An 8,449-nucleotide genomic window follows, 5' to 3' on the forward strand; every position below is an offset into this window, starting at 1 on the left:
GGAAATATATTATGATCTATATGTCAGTCCCGTAGGTTTTATTTGACCATGACCTCAATTGCACGGTTCATTGCACAGTGTTAAGTTTTTTGTGTTTTGGTCTATTTTTCTTAAACTATAAATAATAGGTCAACTATATTTGTTGCATGGAAGCTTTGTTAGCTGTACATGTCTGCCTGACATGGTTCATCTGACCTTGACCTCATTTTCATGGTTCATTGGTCTTTGTTTAGCTATCTTGGTTAATGTTAAGTTTATGTGACAGTTGTAATAAAGCTTTATACTTAGGACTATCAACATAAGATCAATGAAGGCGAGACATTTCAGTGTGTGCACTCTTGTTAACATAAGCAGTCAATTAACATGTATATATATACCAACCAGCCTTTAGAGGCTTATGATGGCCTTTGTTAGTCTTGTAAGATTTTTTTATGCTCCCGCAACTTTGAGGCATATTGATTTACCCATGTCCGTCCGTCCGTCCCATTATGGGAATATAGTTATTCTAGATATCTTCTAGTTCAAATGCTAGGAAGTTTTCACTTTTCTGGCTGTTTGTTCATATAATGAAGGTGTGCATGTGGTCAGGGTTTTGATTTTTATTAATATTTGCTCTTTTGAGAGATAGTTAAACTTTGTCCTTTTTGGAGTATATACTTGCACAAGAGCTGCAGAGCGTTTCCGGATACTAGTAACTCCTCCTACTTTGTTATAATACAGTTTCTTTAGAGGGGAGTGCGGGGCATCACTTTGTTTAATTAATTTTAGTTCATTTATATCTTTTGGGGTTTAGTAACACGTCCATTATCATTGAACTAATACACTTTTTTGTTTAGGGGCCAGCTGAAGCACGCATCCGAGTGCGGAATGTTCTACCTGTGCTTAAAACCCATTGGAATTGGTGGCCTACGGCTGTTTTCTGTTCTTTGGTCAGCCTGTTGCCTCTTTGACACACTCCCCATTTCCATTCTCAATTTTATCTATAAATAAAAAAAATTCGTGGGGTCTACTTCAATGATACAGCAACCCTATGATACAAATAGCATTCCTCAAATGCAAAAGTTAAATACAAAATTGTAAAGTTTAAAACTCATAGAAAAAAATTGTAATCAACTTTAAAGCAACCTCAGTCAGACATGCGCCGGAAAGTAATCTTCAAAATGCTGATGGTAAAGACGAAGAAGAAACAAAGTAAAATAAAACATTAAAAAGCAATGGTGTTTTAGTTCATTGCTGTTGATTTACTGAAAAATAATATTATTAGAAAAATAGAATATATAAACCCTTTTAGAGTTTTGGAGTAAAACTATATTGCACTTGAAAAAAATGGAGAGGGAAAAAAAACTACAATGTTGGAATTAAAAGTTTGAATAGAAAAAAAATAAGTTGATGGTAATAAGATTTGTTATGTGAAGAAAAAAATATATACGCTTTATATATTTTCAAAACTGTATGTAACAGCAAAAAGTAAAGTTAGCCTTGTTGATTCGTTGGCCTTTGATAGTGTGATACACTTTAATTTGATCTTAATTGTTTAGATTAATTTTTATGACATTATCTGTCATTGGATATAATTTAAACGTTGTTTGGGCATGTTTTTTTTAAACTTTCGATTATCAAATATTATTTCATAATCTGCCTTCTTAATTTAATTTGGTCATCTCATTCTGTTTTGACACTATTATGAAACAATCTGATAATTAATGTGTAATCCATTCGATGGTCACTAATTGCCCCGATTTAAAATTATATGTTTTCATTGTGATTAAATCATAATACGTGCGAAATTCACACTGGCAAATTCCTAAACAAACAACAACACATTTGAGTCTTTGTCAAAGACGTTTTATTCTAAAAATCAAAAAAGATAGGAAGCCATCAAAGAAGACTTTCATTTTTTGCTAAACGGACATTGTTTTGACAGCAGTTTAGTGTCATACTATACATATATCCCTCAGAATATAATATTTATTATTCGGATATTAAAAGTGCTATACACACAGTGTTTCTTGAACTAGTGCTAAATAAAGACTTGAGAATGGAAAGAAGCGAATCAAACACTCAACTGATTCCAAATGAAGAAGAGAAAGGCTACACAAATGGTAAGGATTATATATTTGCATAATGCTTTTACACGAGTACACAAGTATGCATACAAACTCATACGTATTTCTTAGCTTTTTATTTCGATAGACAAACTATTACAAACTATAAGTTTTTAATTATATTTTTTTATGGGGGAAACCATTTGTTACCAGTCTAAAATAGCTAGGAAATATCGAGTTAACACTTAAACTAATTGCTGATTTTTAAGATAGGAAAGTTATATAGAAGATTGTTTAGATTTTTTGTTTAGAACTCGTACCGTATTTAAATATTATATATAACTTACAAAGTTATCATTTGGTTAACCATTCAGCAAAGACAGGATTCCGCCCTTTTTTTGTGTTTTTAAAGTTTAAAAAAAAATGTTTTCACCCACTTACTCCGTCTATTGCTAAGACCACATGTTTAATCTTACTGCATATATTTCTTTATAAGTATTTTTGTGAGGATACGGCTACTGTTCCCTCGTTCCTCTGCTATAAAATTCAAAATTTTATATCAAATCCTGATACAAAAAAAGTAAAATAATGTGGGTTTTTTTGCAGATTATTCTTCGGGTTATGAGTCTGGGTCTGGTTCTTCTGACTGTGAATACAAGGACAATTCGACCGCCAAATCAACGACTCTCACTACACTTGACAAAATCTGGAATGAACAGCACCAGCAAGCAACCAAAGAGAAGATGAATTTCCAAAATACCATGGATCTATCAAGTCATCTCCGATACATTATCTCAATGCCAGAGTTATGTGATGTTACATTTCTTATTGGAAGCAAAAAAGTTCCTGTTTACGGCGTAAAGGCTATCATGGGTACACGAAGCAGGTAATAATTTAAAAATGTTTCAAAAATCACCTCGCAAATAATAAAGTCGAATAAACATTCTCAATCCACGGTATCGGATTAAACGTATGTTCAAAACTGCAAAATAGCACCAGACTATTCAAATGTCATGACTAGAGAATTACGTACGCAGAGCATGGTGAACACGTTTTCTGTACAAGCATGTTACCATCTGAAAAAAAGCTTAATTCTGTGCAATAACCCAACTACCGGGTACCTTTCGATGACAGTCGTGGGATTTGACGTTTCTCTGTGTGTGTGGTTTTGTTTAAAACGTCTTTAATAATTCCCATTCTCTTCCAATTTTTAGGAAGTTTAATAAGTTTTTCATAGTTGAAAATGTTCAATTTCAAAGTATGCCTAAAATATTTGCCGCTGGACATTACCTCGAGTTTTAAAAACCATAATTAATCTTCGATATATATATCGATTGTACATGGTCATCTGAAAAAGAATGAGCAATCGTTGTAGAGTAAAGTTTAAACTTAATACCTTTAGATAGTTTGTATTACAATGAACTGAATGATTGAACACGAATTATTTTGCATTGTATTCACATTCCTATTTATACAAATATTTATTAAATTAAAAGAATTGTGCTAAAATATAACTTTTATTATGCATTGTTTCAGGGTACTGTACAATATAATTTTGAAAAAGCAGAGGGAATTAGAATTTGCCACCAAAAACATCAAAGTGCAGAAGCAAAACAAACATAGAACACATAAGACTGACTATCATCTGACCATACCTGTTAGTAAATATCTTCTAGAGGACTTCCAGAAAATTGTCGAATACTTGCATTGTGGTACTGTGGATATATCTGCGTCAAACGTGGCAGGTAGGCGTAAATAGCCATTATGGATTTTTAAAAACATTTTATGCACTCACGGATCAGCCGTATATAAGATATGTAATTGTACAATTTAATAAAAAGAATACACTGCTTTTTTCAGTGTTTGGTACAGGTTCAACATAGAATCCTAAAGGGAAAACCCAAAGAACTTTTTTTTTGTCAGAAAACACTGTTAAATATGCAAACATACTTTCCACACTGATCTGTGTCCACACTTGTACAATTCAAAAAGAATATAAAAATAAGATGCCATGCAATGAGACAACAGTTACTTTCCACCAGTGTACCCTACATTTTCATGTTATTCGGTTAGCAATTTCGCTACAAGTACATGTATCACAATTTAATGATTTTTTTCATCCTTATTTTACAGGTTTATTGTGTGGAGCTTCTCAGTTTGAGCTTGGTGATTTAAGAACAGCATGTTTGGATTACATTGACCATTGTTCCAGAATTGGCTCGATCAGTCTTTTAATTCCATCTGCCAAACGTTATAGTCATCATTCGTCTGGGAAAACATTGATCTCAGTGGTAAGAAATAAACTCATCATAGATACCAGGATTCAAATTTAATAGTTACACCAGACTCGCGTTTTGTCTACATAAGACTTATCAGTGACGCTCGAATAAAAAAATGTTAAAAATGCCCCAAAAAGTACAGAGTTGAAGAGCATTGAGGACCAAAAATTCCTAAAAGTTTTGCCGAATACAGCTATACTATATCTATGTGGAAAACTTTACATTTTAGTACATTATCGTTCATACCGTGCGAGGCACTCAAAGTAGTTAAACATACCCATAAAGTAGTAATATATTATTGTTAATATGGACAGCAATATTAGACACCACATGAATTTCTAGTCATATGGTTATATGAGGTCGTTTTATAAATGTAAAAAATTTCCTTCTCAGTGACTTGTGCATGGTTTGACCTGAAATTCGCTCTCAAATTTTAAATGGTAATATAAATTGTTTTTAATTATGCATTTCCAATATGATAGTATATAATGATGACGTACAATGACGGGTAAACGAAAATGCATTTAGCTCATCCTTGCCGGCGTATATAAAGCCCATCATGGAAGTTGAGGGAAAGATACCAGAGGGGCATTCAAACTCATTAATCTAGAATAAACTGCCAACGCTATTACTTGAAAGGAAAACGACAAAAGACAAACAATAGTTCACAAAACACAACAAAGAAAACTAAAGACTAAGCAAAATAGGTGTGACATTGATAATGCTATTTTAGAGTCGTACTATGCTTTAAAATTTGAAATAAAAATGTACACAAAACGTTGTGACAGGCGATATTTTAACGGTTATACTCATGTTTATAGTCATTTACTATCCATTTTTGTCTTATTATTTTCTTTCAGATAATTGCTGCATCAAAAAGAACCACAGTTGTTTAACGCAGCAATCAAAGTTCAGCTACATGACAGTGCTTACTTGTACATATGATTAATTTATTAAGTGAATAAATACATATTAAAACATTACTTACCATGCTTAGTGTGACTCATTTATATCTCTTATGTAACTGAAAGTCTTTCCGGATGTGTTAATAATATGCAAAAGCCGTTTGACGCTCAGAATGAGCTCAGGGTTTAGTAAAAAAATTAAAGATAGGAAGGGAGACCGACAGTTCGTTCAGATGTTACGCTTTTAAATCAAAATTGTTCAGAATAAAGTATGCGACATGGTTAATTCAGAGATTTTATCCTTTGAACATATGTTTACCCGTTTTTCAAATTTGTTCAGGTTAGTGGTCACCTTGTTGATAGTTGCACGATGCTAAGGGTTATTTTTTTTATTGTGTGTCCTCTGTTACGACATTATGTCTTATGTAGGCATGAAAGGGGATGTGCACGTAAAACTGGTTTAACGCGACTTCATGTTGTGCTTCGATCAGTTATCTGGAGCAAAACAGTCGTGAGTTGTCGGTTGATGTGGTCTTTTCTGTATGATGTCTGGTATTTTTTATTGATTTGTGTTGTCTCTTTTTATGTATATCATATTCTATTACACAAGTATATATATTTACTCAAATCCAACGCAACAATATTAGAACAGCATCTTTGCACTTCCAAATATAACATCCACAGTCAAAGCAGACATCTTGCACAGTCAAACGGATGCAGAGGCGGATTTAGGGGGGGGGCAAGGTGCCTGTCCCCCTTTTGTTGGGAAAATTTGGTTGATTATGTAGGAAATCTTTTGTTTATTATATAGGGAATCACTGAAGCATGACTGAAGTGCCCCCCCCCCTAATTAGGCCGTCAGAGCCCCCTCCCTTTTATGAAAATGTCTTGTCCTCCACTGGGATGTCACTTTCTTGGGATTCGAATTATTTCAGAAGGAGAAACAAGGTACAATTTAAAATTTCTTAAATGAAATGTATCTGTCCGATGTGTTCGGGCATTAATTGCACGCACCTTTTTGTTTCCTTTCGAGATACCGAGAGTTATGAGGGTCAGTTCAGATGCAGTAACATTTGTTTGTGCTTTCTAGGCACTGCTGTTTCACAAAAGCGGGACTAAAGATACCAGAGGGACAGCCAAACTCATAAATCGAAAATAAACTGACAACGTCATGACTAAAAATGAAAAGACAAACAAACAAATTATAGTACACATGACACAACATAGAAAACTAAAGAATAAGCAACAAGAACCCCGCCAAAAACTAGGGGTGATCTCGGGTGCTCCGGAAGGGTAAGCAAATCCTGCTCCACATGTGGCACCCGTCTTGTTGCTTATGTGATAACACATCCGGTAAATAGTCTAATTCGGGAGGTTACATTCATGAAGGGGAGGGGATTGTAGTTACGACGAAAGGAACATATCCGATATCATCTGTTAAACGGTTACTCCATAACGGTCAACCAACTCGAGATGGCGTCCGTAAAATTTACGAACGAATGATTTCAACTTCACCATTTGGAACTCTTGGTTTAATAGCTTTCTTGTGAGCAGCAAACCTCTATCAAGAAAATCATGATATGAAATACAAGCACGGGAATATCGTATCAATTGGGAGATATATACCCTGTGTGCAGGTGCTGCTGGAATGTTGCTACTTAGAAATGGAAAGTTCACAATTGGAAAGCTGAAATCATCTCTTTTGTCGTAAAGTTTTGTTTTCAACCTACCCTCAATTTTCTAGATGTATGTCAAGATATGAGGCCGAATGTAGGTTTTTTGGAACAAACATGTATTTTAAATACAAAGCTACAAATATGCAAAAATCTAAAGGCCTCTAAAAGTTCGTGTACCATATTGATAACATGGGACATAACTCAAAGAAGTTGCTAACATACAGACTTAGGTCGAATGTGTTGCACATATCGGAAAATTAATCATTATTTCATATAAAACCAGAATTTTGATAGAAATTCAATTGAAGATGTTTCTTTCTAAATTGAATGATATTTGTTTTTCACTGAATATACAGGTCTGCAGTTTCTTGAAATAATTATGAGATATTATTTTTGTAGGATTTCCGAGTTACGGTTTTAAAACAAACATGACTGTTAAGCTATTTCAGTTGATATTTTATAGTGTGTCTTTTTATGTTGTGATGTGACACTGTTGCATCAGATAAGGGCGAAGGTCGGTACCCATTTAAACGTTCAAACCAACTGCATTTGTTTTCACCTGTCCTAACTTCATGAATTTGATGTCACAGTCAGTAGTTGTTGTTGTTGATTTGGTTCATAAGTGTTTTTTTCGTTTTTTTCGTTTTTTATATAAATTTGGCCGTTGTTTTTTTCCCGTTTGAATGTTTTTACATACTCAGTAAAGTATGTCATTTTTGGGGCCCTTTATAGCTGTTCAGTGCGAGTCTAGGCCCCGTGTTGAAGGCCGTACTTTAACCTATAATGGTTTACTTTTCCGTACAGATTGTGACTTGGGTGAGAGAGTTGTCTCATTTGCACTTATACCACATCTTCTTATATATATGACTAGATGATTTCTGTACGAAAAATGCACATTTGGTATTCCATTTTTTGCCACAATACACCAAGTACCAAACTTTTAACGTCGGTTCATTCGTTATGACGTCGAAGATCATTTTATCTTCGGGTCAAAGTTATTATGGCCAGCAGGGTCAACCACGGGCACTTTTATCAGAAAAAATCCTAAATACCTTAATATAACATTATATTAAGGTATATAGAAAAAAAATCTGAGACAAGTGCCTTTGTAAAGAAAGGAAAAAGAAATTAGCGATTTTGAGCAGTGCAGATGGAGGTTACAAATTGAAAAATATGTAAAACTAAGTCGGGCAGCAAATTGTGTCGAGCAAAGCGGCTGCAGATGTTGGAAAGTACCCCGCAAACTTTTTGTAAGACAACTAGCATATTAAAATAAACTGATTTATCTTGATTTTGATTAGGACCTTTTGTCAAGAATGTTGTTCTCTATATATAAGCATGTTTGTGGACAATTGAATAATGCAATTCATTATTAGCGATGTTTTTGTTATATCATGTTGATATAATTTTGTTTTGATCCTGGGATAAATCCTGCTTTGAACGAAAACCGGCGCTCTAGTCTAATATTGTATATTGTATAGTGTGTATACCACAAGCAAGGCCTATGTATAACCCGGACTGTCTCCTACGTGTACTTCCAGTTG

The 8,449-nt window shown here is 34.0% G+C and overlaps 1 long non-coding RNA gene across 1 annotated transcript; it reads left to right on the forward strand.

The window, feature by feature from the left end:
* The first annotated feature begins 1,917 nt into the window (after window positions 1-1,917).
* Window positions 1,918-5,307, forward strand: LOC143078398 (uncharacterized). Its single transcript, XR_012979221.1, has 5 exons — window positions 1,918-2,102; window positions 2,652-2,931; window positions 3,582-3,790; window positions 4,179-4,336; window positions 5,185-5,307. It is a non-coding gene; the product is annotated as an uncharacterized LOC143078398 (long non-coding RNA).
* Window positions 5,308-8,449: the final 3,142 nt, after the last annotated feature.

This window comes from Mytilus galloprovincialis, chromosome 1 (assembly GCF_965363235.1).
Source record: "Mytilus galloprovincialis chromosome 1, xbMytGall1.hap1.1, whole genome shotgun sequence".
Lineage (NCBI taxonomy): Eukaryota > Metazoa > Mollusca > Bivalvia > Mytilida > Mytilidae > Mytilus > Mytilus galloprovincialis.